Source organism: Hippocampus bargibanti, linkage group LG02 (assembly GCF_051943395.1).
Source record: "Hippocampus bargibanti isolate YZ-2025 linkage group LG02, ASM5194339v1, whole genome shotgun sequence".
NCBI classification, from domain to species: domain Eukaryota; kingdom Metazoa; phylum Chordata; class Actinopteri; order Syngnathiformes; family Syngnathidae; genus Hippocampus; species Hippocampus bargibanti.
The window spans coordinates 26,839,510-26,855,000 of NC_142735.1; the positions used below are offsets into that span (position 1 = coordinate 26,839,510).

General features: G+C 42.9%; 1 protein-coding gene across 7 annotated transcripts in view; it reads left to right on the forward strand.

Moving 5' to 3' along the window:
* The first annotated feature begins 9,275 nt into the window (after positions 1-9,275).
* Positions 9,276-15,491, forward strand: part of nrxn2b (neurexin 2b) — a 406,291-nt gene continuing 400,075 nt past the window's right edge. For 5 of the 7 annotated variants that reach the window (XM_088990595.1, XM_088990594.1, XM_088990593.1 and 2 more), the window contains exon 1: positions 9,277-9,505. The gene's annotated coding sequence lies outside the window, so the exon portion shown is untranslated. Of the gene's footprint in view, positions 9,506-15,491 lie in introns of all 7 variants that reach the window. The other 2 variants (XM_088990599.1, XM_088990598.1) reach the window with 1 other exon arrangement.

Below are 15,491 nucleotides of genomic sequence, written 5' to 3' on the forward strand. Positions count from 1 at the left end.
TCTTCTTTCACGGACTGCTGGAAGACGTTCTGTCCCGAGCCATAATTAAGACTCAGCTACTGTGCACCATGCCGAATATCAATGGTTGAACGGCATTATTTTGCATCCTATTTACTTCCTTCTGTTTTTTTTCTTCTTCTTCTTCGGAAGGAAGGCAGTGAAAGCTGCACATATGTACCTTATTCAAGTCAGTTTATCTGAATGCTAACAAATGAGGCCATTGATGGGCTAAGTAGGAGCAGCGGATATTTATTCTTTCACCTCTGCAAAGAACCAACCAATGTTATCGCGACTTATAGAGCAATAACTTTATCTCTTTGTGCTTTATATCTCAATGGCTATAGGATACTACCCCCTGGTGGCCAGGGCGCACATGTCATAAGGAGCAGCACAATGTCCATTGTCAGATGCGCAGGGTGGCGTGATCAGGAACTCATTTCTTCTCTCGCAAAGTAAATGAAGCAAACACTGCAGGATTTCATCATGGAGGTGCTTCAAAATTAAAATAGTGACGTGCAATCAGGGGAGGCAGGTGAGGCCGTGCCTCACCTGTCATCATGGAAATATCAAATGAAAAAATAAATTAAACAGATATATTTATTGAGTGATTTGTACTTAAAAAGTTCTTTTCCATTTAACTTCACCATTTTTGGATTTTTTTTCTCAAAATCGCTGAATTTCCACATTTACCGTTCAAATACTAAGTAGAGACAGCAGCCGGCTGAGCCTCACCATGGATTGCGCAATGACTATGCGAACTGTGCTGGCTTGCTCTGCAGTGAGACCAATATTGCTGTCCCTCTGCATATCGCTATGAAAGTGTTCAAATACTTTTAGTATATGAACTAATTTTCTACAGTTTAGCTGGTGTATATAATGTAGAGTCACTTTACATTATAAACACTGTACTACAGTCTTTATTTTTTTATTTTATTTTATTTTATTTTTATCAAAACTGTGTGCATAGGTGAGGCACACAGTTCTCCTGCCTCATGACAGGGGGCGCTAGTGATTACAGAGATTCTTCTTGCACCACCTCGGGTGCAGAATAATATAATTAGTGACAGCAAGCTACAGTAAACAGTTAGTAAGTTAAGTGCAACGAACCAGTCATTTTTTTCTTGTTGCCTGGCCTTATTTTCAGAATGGAGGATTACATATCTAAATTGAAAGAAATAGAGAGACTTTTAAAACTGAAGAAAGATAAGGAAGGCTTCTACAAAGAAGGTATCGATGCCTTTCTTAAGAAGGGGCGGCGCATGGACTTCATTTATAAGTAAAGGTAACGCGATAATAACGTTTTTATATAAATAATGCTGGCATGACATTTTAAACAAAACACATTCACTGTTGCCAATCAAATGGTGAATAAGCTACTCTGTAGAGTTCATATGTTTGTAAATCTGACTGTGATGACGTCAGTGCCTCACCAGCCATGAACCTCACTGCACGTCACTGAAAATAGTAAATATTTTTGAAAACCACAACATCCACCGCTGTATTTGACTATTAATGGTGTATTAAAAATTAAAAATTAAATTAAAAAAATAATTAAAAAATAATTAAAACTTGACCTACAGCTACTAGTTGATGTCCACGGATATACTTCCTGTTCTAGACAGTAAAGTCATTTATGGTGCAAAGAAAAAAAAACATGTGTGGGTCACTGGGGGGAGTCAATTTGCTCCAAGAAAGTCACACGGCACATTGAACACTGCCTTATTTAATGCTCCACTGGTGATACCTTCTCCCCCCCATGGCCCCTCCCACACTGTTTGAGAGCTTTGTTCCCCCCCCCCCCCCCCCCCCCGAGGGTTGAAGCATCCCTTCCCCTCTTGCAGACGGCCGACTGACATATACTTCCCTGTGGCATAGAGCCAGTCCAATGGGACATGAGGTTAGGGGTGAGGGGTGAGGGGGGTGATACTCGGTTGCCGTTTACGGCGCAGCAATTTTCAAAACACACTCCCCAGAGAGCTCACGCAATTGCTTGTTAATAAAATGAAAATTGAAAAGACATTGCATGAGCTGTTTGGGACATTATTACACAATTATTTATTTATTTACTTGAGACATTTTCTAATGTATTTATTTATTGATTTATGTGTGACAGTTTTATCTACAGTATCCATCCATCATCCGTCCATTCATCATCCATCCATCCATCCATGAACACTTTGTGACCCTACACTAAAAAGTACAGGTAAATATTTATGTAAAACAACTAAACTGATAGTTTAGTTGTTTTTTAATATTTTGTTTTGACTTTTGTTGTTTGAATGCAGTTTTAATTTGTTTTTCGAACAGTTAGTGTGTTGTCGTTTTTATTCGTCTTTTCGTAAAGGGTTTGCTTTAGTGTAGTTTTAGGATTAGTCTTAGCTTTTTTATAAGCACGTGGGCTATTCCTTGGGTAATGACAAATATAAATGGTTGAAATCTCGCAGAGCGCCGACGCATATGTGGAACTGTTGCGACTTGGAATTGAAGCAGATTTATGTGGACAGGAGATGTGAGACAATCTCTTTTCGTCAGTGGATGCTACAGCTGCGTGTTTGCTTTCAACATTTAGCTTGTAGTCGACGTGCACGTTCCACCATGATCTCCCTGATCCATTGGTGGAAAGACACTTTGATCCTCTCCTCTTTCATCTAGAACTGCTCCATGTCATCACAAAGAGGGTACAGCAAGTCCTGAAGAACGAATGACTGTCTGTATCTTTGTTTTGTCATATTGTCTTTGTTTTGTCATGTTATTTGTTATTTAGTTGTTTTTTTTTGTTCTTTTGACTTCAAGCCGGCGCCGCGACAGTGGCTGCCTTCCCAGCAGCTCATGTATTTTGTTTTTCTACTTTCATTCCTTTCATCACTTTGCTGCTGTGAAATGTAAATTTCTCCACTGTGAGACTAATAAAGGCAAATCCAATCCAAACCAAATTCGCATTGTGTAATAGTATAAACCACCATTTCCAAATAACTGTTTGTCCTTTCTTTTTGGCAATGAAGAAATAAATACATTTAAATTAAACCCTGAACACTTATGTTTGCAATAAACTGACAAGGACGAAAATGAAGGACATTTTCACCGCTATTGTAGTTTTATAAACGTAAGACATACTTGATTTTCATTTCACCTCTTTCCTGCACCAATAAAGGCTGTCCACTGCAGTAACCTCCATCCATATTAACTCATTCACTGCCGTTCATAAATTTATTTGGGAATTGATAATATGACAAAGTGTGACATTCCTGAATTTGTTCGGGCTTTGTTTTTTCTTGTTTGGGTGCCAATAAAGCGCTGGCCATGGCCTCTGGCAATGTTTTCTTCCCTTCCACAAGGGAGCAGCATTTCCCTTGTTTCCATGTTAGCGCTTTATTGCAGCTTCAGCTGTTGGTAAAGCACTATATAAACCAATATTTATGTATTGCATTATATTTTGGACAGACGGCCTCATTTCAAGCTCATATAACTACAGACCCATATAACTTAGCAATTAATTCTTTTTTTTCTGATGAAAGAAGAGTCTAAGGTTTCTTATGCTGCATTGAATGATTATATAATCCTAAAACTCAATATTCTGTGGGTTCTGGAATTTGAGTGACAATGACAAAAACCCTGGCACTGGAGTGGACACATTTTAGCACAAACACCTAAAATAATGTTTTGCTATTTAGTTTTTATTAACTTCAATAATGTAGTACTGGAAGATGTAGTAAGACACAAAGACATTGATGATAACAGTTCTCTAAATCATATATTCCTTATCTTCCCCGACAAGCTGATATATCTGATTATTAAAAACAAAACTAAAACAAAATCACAAGTTACAGCTGTGACAGGATAAACAATCAGACTCCTCCAATAAACATTCACCTTCCTCCAGCCCATGTCATTTCAATATGCCATCATGGCGCTGTGAGCTTGCTCCCGCCATCTGCAGGTTGGAGGGGGCCGGGGGGCTTTGAAAGAGAGGGGGAATAATTGCTTACCCTCACACCCTGCAATAAGTGTCCCCTAACAGCCAGCCGCTGCGATGATGGCGATAAGAACACTCTTTGCTCAAGAATGCTCTTCTCACAACGTACCAATGGGACTATCTGCTATAGTAAAACATCTAGAAAAAAAAGAACCCAAACACGGAATGGTATATCATGATATTTGCACCCCCCACCCCCATAAGCAGATGCAAATAAACTGAAGTGCACCACACAAGAAAACAATCTCACAGTGTTGTGCTTTCTGCACCGGTGCAAAATGTGCTGAGGTTTGCATCGCTGCACAAACACTTGCAAATGAATGTCTAAAGGTCTCTGTAGGTTAAATACGGTGGGAGTCATCATCCTGGCGACTCCTTCAGGGGGAGCTCTTTTAATAAGAACTTTCAGTGTTGGACCAATGGACATTTTCTTAGCTTAACCATGAAGTTTTGCACGCCCTAAGCACTGTAGGAGTAGCTTGGTCTTCGAACTGTACTTCTTGAAAAGAGCACCAAACAGCTGCGCTGGGTTTTACTCTTACTCCCCGTCAACTGTAGAATATATTTTAAAATTCTGCAACTGGTCTACAAAGTGGTGAATCGTTGAACTCCTGATTGGATTCGAGTATTTATTTCTCATGAAATATAAACCCAGTCAAGATGTACGTTCTGTCGAGTCAATTACGGGACACGCCCAAATGTCAAAGCAAACATGGTGAAGCAGTGTTTAGCTCTTATGCCGTCTAAAAAAAATAATCACATTTCATTTGCTGATAGAGAAGTTATCATATTTAAAAATTTCATGCTGTTGTATACTTAGTAAACAATTGAAGCACAGACAACCTGGGGTCAATCAGCTCAACCGACACAGCTTGTTAAATTGTCATCTTTATCTACGAGAACTGGCCTTGGACAGAATTTAGGGCTTGGTGAACAACTTATCACAGAAAGAGGTAATTAGCCAGGTTACAAACTGATCAGTTCATGGGAAACACAACGTTTTATTGCTTACAGCTGTTGGCGCTCAGAACGTCCAAAGGCGTGATATTATAAGCAAGAAAACTATGTTTTACTAATGTATCACTTTAATTTGCATGTATTCTCAATAAATGGCTTGGCAGACATATGTCATCAGAATCAGAAAACCTTTATTCGTCCCACAATGGGGAAATTTGCAGTCCACAGCAGCAATTGAAAAGGGATGGGGTTGGGGTGGGGGTGAAAGGATAGAAAACAAGATATTCTAAGCATAACAAAATAAGAATGTGAACTGTATACTGTGCAAATGTAAATGTGCAAAACCGTTCCATAAAAAACTGTACATAGTGCAAGAATAAGAAATGCATTTTGATATATTGCATCAACCCATATTTACAAGTGTCCAGTTTGTTTTTTTCACATGTGATCATTGAGAGTTGCAAAGCCTGACAGCAGTCGGTAGGAACGAGCGGCGGAACCTTTCCTTCTTGCAGCGCGGGTGTAATAGTCTCTGGCTGAAGGAGCTACCCATTGCTGTCAGGGTGGGCAGGAGGGGGTGGGAGGGACTGTCCATCATAGCCTTTAGTTTAGCTAGCGTCCATCTGTTGCCCACCTCCTCCAGAGAGTCCAGTGAGCAGCCCAGGACAGAACTTGCCCTCTTGACAAGGTGCTCCAGTCTTTTCCTGTCCCGGGTGGTGATGCTGCCTGACCAGCAGACAATTCCATAGTGGATGGCTGAAGCCACGACAGAGTCATAGAAAGTCTTTAGGAGTGACCCCTGAACTCCAAAAGACCTCAGTTTCCTGAGTAGGAAGAGGCGACTCTGTCCCTTTTTGATTAGGGCATCCGTGTTTGTACACCAGTCCAGTTTATTGTTGAGAGTAACACCCATAGATGACTGCGTTCCCTGCCGGCAGTAGGGACAATCTTTCTGGTTCCGAGTCTCTGTCCACAGTGTCTGACTGTCATATCTCTGACATATGCTGAGCAGCACATTGGGTTAACCTATGTATGAAACGCACTGTAGAAGTAAAGATGCCTCGCCTTTTCCCCCCACCTCACCTTCAACAGCCACCTTTTACCTACCAGCGCAAAAGTAAACAGCTTGATTCTACGAGTGGAAGAGCAACGGTGGCGCTGTATTGATTTGGTTATATTTCCCTTTTTGGGAAGGATGGGGGGAGGCAAGGCTTCTGTGACACCAGACTGTAATTGATGACGGCTCCTCCATAAGTCAATTGAGCCTGCACGCTTGCCTCACATTGTAAAGGCTCTCCAAGGCCTCGCTATTGACGAAGGTATCAATAAGTGGAGGCGTGTTCAACGGTTCCCAATGGCTTCAAATTGATCTCGCGCTCAAGTGTAAGGTGGCCTATTGAAAGTTTAACAATGTCGTCGATGTGCCCGGGAACGGCCATGTGACTCTATGCAATGTCACCTATCAACGCAAGTGGTGGTGATGAAGGGAGCATCGGAATTTTGTTTAAAAAACAACAATATGTCACGTTTATATTTTTCAAAAATATCTGAATTGTCCGAAATGAATTTCTAGGCTCTCCTTGAGAGATAGAATGAGAAGCCCAGTCATCCGAGAGGGGATCAGAGTCAAGCCGTTTCACCTCCACATCGAGATGATCCACGTGAGGCGGCGGCGGATCTGATTAGGAGGCATCTGATTAGGAGGCCTCCTGAATGCATGAGGTGTTCCGGGCATGTCCCTGAAGATACGGAGGATGACTGAGAACACGCTGGAGAGTCTATGTCACCCACATGCCTCTGGATCCCCCACAAGTGCTCGAAGAAGTGGCTCGGGAGAGGAAAGTATGGGCTTCCCTGCGAAAGCTGCTGCCCCCGCAACCTGACCCAGATAAGGCGCCGAAGATGGATGGATGGATAAATATATGGAGTGGGGAAAAAAAAGATGGAGTCTCTGCCTATGTCTCCTCAGGCAGGGTTATGCATGCGCACACACAAACATGCAGCTATCATGTGTGCCTCATGCATCTGCCTCGCAAGCACATGCCCAACTACCGCTTTTTCTCACTGCAGTGAGAAAAAAAAATCAAAGAGAGAGGCAAGAACAAGGTCTAGTTTCTTATCCTTGCACTTAAACATGAGGTTTAAATTAATATCCGGCAGATTTGCAAAGATCAAGGAATATTTGATGGTGAATGTTTTAGATTTTCAGAGCACTGCATGCAAGATTTAAAATGGTTGATTGACAAGCTCTACAACCACCAGTGTAAAACATATACATTGAAAAACCAATCTCCAAAAATATCACTGGATTAAAACTACACCTCTGACTTTTTTAAACAGCATTGAAAATGTACACAACATGTACAATAAGAAATATGTACCTGGTTACACTTAAATGAATAATGAATGTTAATATTCATCTTCCATTATAAGGCGTCTTAGAAAATCACAGCATTCCATTGTTTCCCTTTTTTAGGATGTTTATATTAGAAGTTTGGGTAACCCATGTTTTCCATTTTAAATAAACATGTATGTATGTATGTATGTATGTATGTATGTATGTATGTATGTATGTATGTATGTATGTATGTATGTATGTATGTATGTATGTATGTATGTATGTATCAGAATCAGAATACCTTTATTCGTCCCGCAATGGGGAAATTTGCAGTCCACAGCAGCAATAGAAGAGGGATGGGGTTGGGGTGGGAGTGAAAGGATAGAAAACAAGATATTCTAAGCATAACAAAATAAAAATGTCAACTGTATACTGTGCAAATGTAGATGTGCAAAAACCGTTCTATAAACAAGACTGTACATAATGCAGAATCAAGAAATGCATTTAGATATATTGCAACAACCCATATTTACAAGTGTCCAGTTTTTTTTTCACATGTATGTATGTATGTATGTATGTATGTATGTATGTATGTATGTATGTATGTATGTATGTATGTATGTATGTATGTATGCGTGTGATGCGTGTCACAACAGTGACTGTCTTCATCTCCACGATGCTGCCGTCTTAATGAGACCAGGCGCGTGAATGTGTCTTTTTATTTATTTTATTTCTGCAACACAGTATGGCAGAAGGGATGGGTGAAGTCGCATGGGTTTCGTCTTGTGATTAACATGAATCTCCTCCAGATTGTTCTCAATATGCAAAACATTGTTGATAACAAAACAGAATGAACAACGTGTGATCGTATAGTGGTTATTTACAGAAAAAGAGAATACAACACAAGTTCAGTGTTATTTATATGATGTCCCTGAACGCATCATACACGGAGAACGGCAGAACAGGCGGTGCGCTTGCAAGGACGCACAGTTCAACCCGCCACGAACATTCACGGGCAAATGAAACACGACACAAGAAACTAAATATTGTACAATAAAAACGAAATGAAACAATTATTACCTGCAACACAGTATGGCAGAAGGGATGGGTGAAGTCGCATGGGTTTCGTCTTGTGATTAACTGCGCAACAGAAAAGCACTATGAAGCACATGTGCTTCAAAGTTCCACTCGACAAAACGTGAAGTAAAAATGACACAAAAAGTAATCTGGACTCAAAATGAATAAGGGAACTAATTAGATAACACTAGACAGTACAAAAGGGGAAACAAAATAATACATTGTCATGAAAATGCGCGTTAATCGAGACCATCAGAAAATTGCCACTCACCATGAATCTCCTCCAGTTGTTCTGGAAACTATGGGCGGAACATGGTGCCACACTGTGCGCCGTTACGTCACTTCCTTCATAATTTAATAATCTAAGTGCACAACTCCGTTACATATTGTAATGCCCCTCAGCGTGACAAATGATGCGCAGAGTCGCTGGTATAGCGAGTCGGTCTTTTATTAACAAATTTAGCAGTTTTATCACACAAACAGGAGCTGTTGTTACGCCACAACTCACGCGCAGACAATCCCTCAGGCATACTGCCTAACCCCCGTTCTTGGGTCCTCCCTTCTCTCCCTGTGTGTCGTCACGGGACCCCAACAAGCCCAGCCCCCAAACATGCATAACACAAGCACTGAACGTTACACTATGTATGTATGTATTTTTACCGGTAATTCATCTCCTTCTATTCTTATTTGTTTATTTAATTATGCATTTTTAAATGACAATAACTTCTGCGAGTAGTTGCAGTTCCCGCCACCAGCCTGCAAGAGGCACTACCGCGCATTTCCACTCGGCAGTCACTCAGGCACGCCCCCCCCCCCCGTCCCCGCCCTCCTCCCAAGAAATGCCACCGCAGTACGCGAAGACAAAAGCTCATAGGAGACCCAACAACTGCCTAGCTTTTATTTTGGAAAACGCGTCCTTTATTCACTTCCGGTTGTGTCTGCAGGTGGAGCGCTTCGTGCGTCCAGGAGCTTTCACATCTGTCTTGGAGGACAGACGCTGTTCTTCTAGGTGAAAGGAGGGAGTAGATGTGGAAATCTGCTGTGGATAAATAAAGACGCGGACACATCCACACTGGGAATTTGTTTTTTCTTTTTTTCAGGGGGGGGATGCCCACCCCTCAAAATCTGGACAATAACAACGCGAGGATCGCAGCGGAAACGTAAGCAGGCACTTTTTTTCAATTCTTTGTCGCCGTTTAAAGCTGACAGGTGTTCCCGTGGGGAGTGTGTAAAAAGTGTGTGTGTGTGGGGGGGGGGGCAACAATGCAATGATGTGACCAACAGAGGCACGACGACAGCAACATTTGGGTTGGTTGCAAACGGTGCGTAATTGCTCCTCGGTGGTTGATTGACGCTTTTGACGAAATCGCCGACGGGGTTTTCATCGGTCAATGTGTTTCATAGCCACGTGCGTTGATTAAGTGACGTCAAAAAGCGCGTGGATGTCTCGCCAACGCGAGTGTTCACGAAAAAAGGGGGGGTACAATGTGGCACACTGGACTGTAATCCGGTAGTCTGCTTTGCAGGTACGCACGCATTACGTCCAATTTTTACGCACACGCACACCGGCTGCACCAAATATTTTTTGCCTTGTATGTGCTGTTTATTTTGAATCCTTTCTTTCTATTCGTAGTGGAAATCGATTCCGGAGCCAAAGGAACTGGGGAAAAAAAAAACAAAAACAATTTAAGGGACTCTGTCGCAGCTGCGTTGCCTCATTCTCGTTGTTCCTAATCATTTGACCAGCCGTTCAACAACTCCAGTGTGGTTGGCTCCAACTTTTGCATCACCTCTATATCCCCACCATTAAAAAAAAGCAAAGCATTAAAATATGCTGCCGAACGGGTCCAAGTGGGACTCCAAAGCCCGACGGAGACTTTGCCGCTCCTATTTTTCCATCATCCATGTCGACGGCGAGTGTGAAAATTGGAGGGACTGGCGGACGGGGAATCGGGTAATCTTGCTGTAATCCCTGGCATGGCGGGCCGAGAGACATGCAGTCTGCCTCATTAACTCCCTTCTCCGCCGCTCCCTGCCTTGCCCTCGTTCATCTTTCCCCTCTCATCCGTCCAGTGTGCGAGCATGGAGAGAGGTTAAAGGATCTTAAGGGACTCATAAAGGCAGACAATTGAATAAAAAGGCGAGGATATATACACAATATGAAATAGATGGATTCTGCCCCCCCCCCCCCAACCAAATTGGCTCTCCGTTTGGGCATTTGGAGCACGCAGCGATGGAAAACGTGGCCGCCACACTCCTGATGCTGCACTTTTTCCTTCTTGATGAAGCGTCTAGGAAAGCCCACCGGGCACGCTGAAGGAGCTCTCGTTGTTTCTGAATGATTGCATGAGTGAATGTGGGAGAGAAGGACACTAGGTGGGAGGGGAGGGGAGCGAAGGCGAGGATTCAGCGGTGACTTATTTCTGATCAGGTTCCTCTTTCCTTTGGGGTTGCTATGGCGGCGAGATCCTGACTGAGCTCAAATCTTTGGTAATATTCACAAAGTCGACATCGACACATGTTGGCCTTTGATTGACATGTTATTCAGACATATTAACAATGATCCTAAAACAACAGCAATAATGATGTCATACATGATGCCCACCTTGATTCCCAGTCACTTGAAGGTGGACTTAATTAATTAATTAATTATGAGTTTATGGGGAAAAAATGGTGCCTCCCCGCACTGCCACAAAACATGTTAAATATAGGTGAATCTTGAAGGCTTTTTGTTGTTGTTTTCTTGAACAGAAAAAAATGGTGGCTTTCCCATGGGTTTATATGTGATTGCCCAACAAGGCCATGGTGAGAAGTGTGTCGCCGGCCATCTTGCGTTGCCATTCGCTAATTGACCAATCTAAGAGACATTGAGTTGCTGGCAGCGTTTTTACGGTATCTCTCTCTGGGGCAGGGGGGATGCCACAGCATGTGGAGTACGCAGTCACGGTGCCATAATTTTGCGATGGGTGGGGGCTTGGCGTGGGGGGGTGACGGATCTGTGGAGGTTGCTGAGAAAAAAAAATCATGACTTCAGGAGTTGAGGTTCTCTCATTTTTGTATCCTTTTTTCTTGGGGGGATGCACACTTCATGATACCCATACAAATATATTGTGCCTATAAGTCTGGGAGAAGCATGAGATGCAAATTTTATCAGCGAGAAGCCGATTATAAATTCGAATTTACAAGATAACGCCTCGAGTGCGACTCAAAGATTCGGAGACATCATTATGTCAAAACCATCGAAAACAAAACCTATCAGGAAAAAATATTGCCGCAAAACCGCACTGAGATAATGTACTCTGCATTTTTGAGGTAAACAGTTACAATCCGTTCCCAAAATATAAGCAGAAGTGACTGTGGCAACATAAGATGGCTGCCTTCTAGGCCAACCATTAATCTAACCGTTTATGAATTATGGCACTTCATAGTTTTACATTTATTCTTGGCCGTATAATGACTCCCAGTCGGGGGTAATAGCGCCACCTGTTGCTTTGGCATTCACTCGACAGCCAGCAAATCTTGCCGTCGTGGGCCGCAGAGGACATCTGCCAAAGTGGTCGTGTTGATGGCGCCGCTTGAGTTCAAAGCGCGACACCGCTTTTAATAATGCGCCTTTGGTCTTCCTAATTGAGGATCTGTTGAGGGACTCACCCGGAGTATTCTGGGCTTTGCATCTGAGCGTATTCCGCTAAATATTGGCTTATGAATTAATTTAGCATGGCGCGCAAGTATATCTGAATGTTTGATGATTTTTTTTTTAATTCCGCCTTCAACTATGTAATCCCAGACCCTTTTTATTTTTCCATTTCTGAGTAACCCAGTAAAAAGCGTACACCGCCAATGAATTAATGAAGATGCTCTTTATAGCCTCTGGCACTTGCCTGATATGGAATCTTCGCTCTCTCCATATTGCTCAACTTTTCGCATAGAAATTCTTGGAAGTACACTGAAGTGAGAAGAGTGTGTATGTGTGTTTTCTATTTTCAAGTTTTATGGGGAAGGCCCTTTTCCGTGCGCATGACGAGATCAGGTCCAACATGAGCGAAAATGTTTGGGATCCGCGATTGGATGGAAATGCCACAAAGTGGAGCAGGTTGTGTAACGGCCTATATGGGACGCGCCTAAGAGTGTTACGCTCATAATTGATGAGTGGGTGTTTATCACTAATCCGTGCGCGCTGTGGGATATCAGTCATCCGCACAATTTCCACTTGCCGTCACCCAGTTTGTTTGCATAAAACTCGCAATGCGATTCGCCGTATTCAACGGAATGAAGTGTGAAGCTGAAATAGAACTAATTCACTGCCATTCATGAATTTATTCGGCAATTGAAAAGTGTGCCGTGGAGCGCCATTCCCAAATTTGTTCGGGTTTTGTTTTTTCTTGCGGCGGGTGCTGATAAAACACTGGTCCGACCTCTGGCCGTTTTTCCCATTCACCAGGGGGCAGTCTTTGCCTTTTATCCATGTTAGTGCTTTGTTAAAGCTTTAGCTCAGGGGTCGGGAACCTATGGCTCACGAGCCATATATGTCTCTTTTTATGATTGCATATGGCTCGCCGATAAAACTAAATACATATTTTCGTTTTTTTGCCGTCCATTTCCCGTTGGGGCTGCAGTTGGCGGAAAGTGCAATTTTGATTGGATGTCACGGAGCTAGGTTGGCCGAAAGCACCATTTTGATTGCATGATAGTGGCCGTCGTGTTGAAACAGGTAAACGCCCCTTTAAATGAGCCCAACTAGTGCACTTCAGCGTTAATGCACCGGAGCATTAGAGGAGAGAAAATGTTCTGATTCTAATTTGCAATGAAACAACACCATTGATGAAACAGTCCAATGTCCGTGACATTTTAACAAGCCCCATGTTAACGTTAGCATCAACATACTTCTGCGAGAAGTAGATTGAAGATAGCAAGTGTGGAAGTTTATGAGCCGTGTGCAGGCTCGCTAGCAGCTACTTCGCCTGTGGACCGGCAAATTGAATTTCATTCCGATCGTTTGCCTGGATTTTTACCAATCACGAAGAACGGAAAACCATTCATGTTAACGGTGAGTACTATCACAAAGTTATTTTAAATAATACATTCTGATATTTTGTTGAAAAGTGGCCACACCTGTGCGCGTGTGTGTGTGCGCGCGCGCACGCGAGCGTTTGTATGTGCGCGTGCGTGCGTGTGGCTCTCACTGAAAAACATTTCTAAATATTTTACTTTTATGGCTCTCTTAGTCAAAAAGGTTCCCGACCCCTGCTTTAGCTGTTGTTAAAGCACTATATAAATCAATATGTGTTGTATTTTGTACGGCTGCCCCCATTTCAAGCCTAGATAACTCCAGACCCATATAACTTAAGAATTTTTCTTTGTGATAAAAGAAGAGAACCCAAGGTTTCTTAAACTGAATTGATTCTTTATGTAGTCCTCTGAGTCCTGCAATTTGTGTGAAAATGACAAAAACCCTGGCACTGGAGTGGACACATTTTTGCACATCGCCTGGCAATGAATGAGTTAAAACAATGTTGTCAAGGAAGAATGAGAATTTCTTTTTAAAGGCTTGTCACCGCTTTTATTACCTTGACACTTAGTGTCAACGCTTTTAGAACTTGGAAAAAGTGTAAGCGGGTACTTATGAATAATAATTATCCCCATTAATGGACAAAGTTGATGTGTGATGTTAGGGCTTTAGCTCGGATGAAAGGAAAAGTGTATAAAACGGTGGTGAGCCCAGCCATGATGTTTGGACTGGAGTGCCACTGAAGAAAAGACAGGAAGCAGAGCTGGAGGTAGCAGAGCTAAAGATGTTGAGGTTTTCTTTGGGAGTGACCAGGTTTGATAGGATCAGGAATGAGTACATTAGAGGAACAACTCATATTAGAGGCTTTGGAGAGATAGTCACAGAGGCCAGAATGAGATGGTTTGGACATGTCCAGAGGAGAGAGAGCGACTATATCGGGAGAAGGATGCTGAGCCTTGAACTGCCAGGCAGGAGACCGAGAGGAAGACAGAAGAGGAGGTTTATGGATGTTGTCAAAAAGGACTTGACGGTACCTGGTGCGAGAGAAGAGGATGCACAAAACCGGGTTAGACGGAGGATGGCGACACTTATTCGCTGTGGCGACCCCTGAAGGGAAAAGCCGAAATGAAAAGAAGAAGAACAAGTGGACAATGTTTCTTGAAGGAGTGGTTTGGACAATGGCTTATTATTTCTGATGAGGTTGCTGTGCGGATAATTTCGGTTGCCTTGTAAATTGTCAGCCGTCGGATCTGCGGCCATACAACTTCAAAAAGTTGAATTCGAATGAGTCTTCATTTTTTTTGCACTTTTTGCAGTTTCTAGATTTTTTTTTCATTTGGTGGGTGTTAGAAATGTGATAATTAGGGAAGATTTGACTTTTGTTGGTGATGGGTTAAAAGTGATCGTTCGTTCCTGGTCCATCGCTTCTCAGGGTGTTGGTAGCGGAGGATGGTTAAATCAGCAGGAAGCCAGGTTTTGAACAGAAGTAGTTATTTTAATCTTGGAGACAGCAGAGACATTGTGGGAGGTCGGCCGAGGAGGGACAGAAAGTAAAAAGAGCGAGAAGACGAACTGACCCACAAATGCTGCCAATAGTCCGCCCCTGTTCCTTTGTCTCAAGGCAGCTCACACACAAGGCACCCCCACTACTCAGCGAAAACACAAATAAGAAGTGCCCCCATTGCTCCGGCAAGCAACGTGCACACATACACACAATGCACACACACACACACACACACACACACACACACACACACACACACACACACACACACACACACACACACACACAGACATACGGCCCCTCCCCTCTGCCGACAATGAAACTACCTCGGAACCCCGGAGCACCACATGGCATGCAATGCTGATAATGCGCTAATGTTGATGAATGCATTAATGTTACGGAAGATCCTCAATCTATTGCAGCTGCATTTAACAAAAAAATAACACATAATCGTCCAGTAAGGATCAAGTCCCCTACGGCCCTCGCACGTAACCCCCGGTCTTATAACTCTCTGTGGTCTGCCCGGCGTGTGGCAGCAGACGTCGTAATCCGTAAAGGCCTTCACGAGTCACACGCAGCAACTCTACGCCTGGCCTCGGCTAAAAACGATCCACTTGACCAATTTCATCTGCAC